Source organism: Pteropus alecto, unplaced genomic scaffold (genome assembly GCF_000325575.1).
Source record: "Pteropus alecto unplaced genomic scaffold, ASM32557v1 scaffold43, whole genome shotgun sequence".
NCBI classification, from domain to species: domain Eukaryota; kingdom Metazoa; phylum Chordata; class Mammalia; order Chiroptera; family Pteropodidae; genus Pteropus; species Pteropus alecto.
In genome coordinates, this window is record NW_006435764.1 from 3,328,060 (window position 1) to 3,329,997 (window position 1,938).

Below are 1,938 nucleotides of genomic sequence, written 5' to 3' on the forward strand. Positions count from 1 at the left end.
GGCTGGGGGGAGAGGGGTGCCCGCCCCACCCCAAGGCCGCGTGCTCCTGCCCCCCAGCAGGCTCTGCCAGGTCTTCCTTTTTTAAAAGAAATGGAAATCTAGGCTAATTTGTGAAATGTCCAGTAGTGGGTCGAATGGTGGCCCCCCCCAGAAAAAGATACATATCCAAATCCTGACCCCCAAAACCTGTGCATGCGCCTTAGTGGGAAAAAAGCTCTTGGCGAGTGTGATGAAGTTAGGGACCCAGCCCGAGGGCTCTAAACCCAGAGGCAGGTGTCCCTGTGAGAGACAGGAGGAGAGACATGGAAGACAGGAGGCATGTGACGATGCAGGCAGAAACGGAGGGACGAGGCCACAAGCCGGGGACGCCCGCCGCCCCCAGGAGCTGGACGAGGCAAGAGGGACCCTCCTCTGGAGCCTCCCGTGAGCGCCCGCCCCCCCAGCCCCCACCGGGATCCCCATCTCCGACTTCCGCCTCAGGACTGGGAGAGAACCAGCATCTGCAGTCTGTGATTTGTCACCGCAGCCCCAGGACACTCATGCTGCTCCCTGCGTCACGTCCATGGCGGCTCAGCCCTCGTGTCATTACTCAAGGGACCACAGCACAGGCCGCCCCCTTGTCCAGGGAGGCCGGACTCCAGACCACAGCCCTGGCGTGAGCCCACTGTGTGATGACAGGGAGGCCACTCTGTTCCCGAAGCCTCAGGCCACTCCTCCGGAACCTGGGGACGGTGACAGCCTCTCCTCCACGGGGCAGCTACGGGGCCACTAGATATGGCCCGGCTTTGGGAACTGTGAAGTGCCTCTCCCGGTTAACTGTGAGCGTTACAAAGAGGGACTCGGGCCCTCCATCCTCAATGGGAGGGAGCCGCGCGGGTCCCTTACTCGAGCCGCCTCCCCTGCTCCCGCGGCCAGAAGTGACAGCCCGGGCCTGGCAGACGTGGGTGCTTGAGAGGAGCAGCCGTCAACGGCTGAGGTGCCAAGCTGGTGAAAGGCCACCCTCCCTGCCCCTGGCACTGCTGCCCGCTGCAAGCGCCCGGCCCGGGTTGGTGCCAGCAGCTTTCAGGGCCGTCATGTGCCCAGGCTGCTGGCGGCCAGCCGGTCAGGGGGCCTGCCCGCCCTGTCCCCTTGGCACACCTCTGATCCGGAGGAATGTGTGTGTGTGTGAGCTTTTGATTCCTTCAAGGGGAAAAGGCTCTCCCTCTGCAGAATTCCTCACCGGCCCCTGCTGCTGGCCGCCGGGTGGGATCTGGGTGGGGGCATCCACAGGGACCCCCCGCCCTCGGGCTGCCCTCCAGGGTGTCCCCTCACTTGGGGAGGAATTGTGGGCCGAGGTCACAGGGCAGGCTGGGGAGTCAGCCCCACCCGGCTTCAGGTCCCACCCTGAGAGTTTAAATCCTAGAAGCCACCCTGTCCTCCAACACTCAGGCTGCTCGCCCACAAAGTGGGGACACCCCACAGGGCTGTGCAGGGGCGCCCACGCGGGAGCCCGTGTTCTTCATCCCCTACCCAGGACTGCCTTCAAGTTTTCACTTGGCCGGGGCGACACGCGTCACCTGGGACTTTGGGGCAGTCTGGGGTGTTTGTCGGGCTCTAATCAAGTAAGATTACAGGCCTCCCCGTAAGAATGCTCGATAAACAGAACGCCAGGCACACGCCCACCTGCCACGAATCACGGCTGCCCAGCTGCTCCGCAGGCCAGGCTGCGGGAACGGGGCTGGCCACAGCCTCCTCCCGTGTCACCCGGAGGTGAGCCTTGCTGTGGCCAAGCTTTGCACTAAGAGGCCAACGAAGACGGGTCCCCTTTGAGAGAAATCTGTTTAGGGCCCTTGCGATGTGAGTCTTTTCTTTCTGGCGTTTTCGTCCCCTAGCTAAGCTCGGTGGGCGTGGAAGGAAATTACTTGTCGGCTGCTTGATGGGGGCCATGCTTCCAGGCCG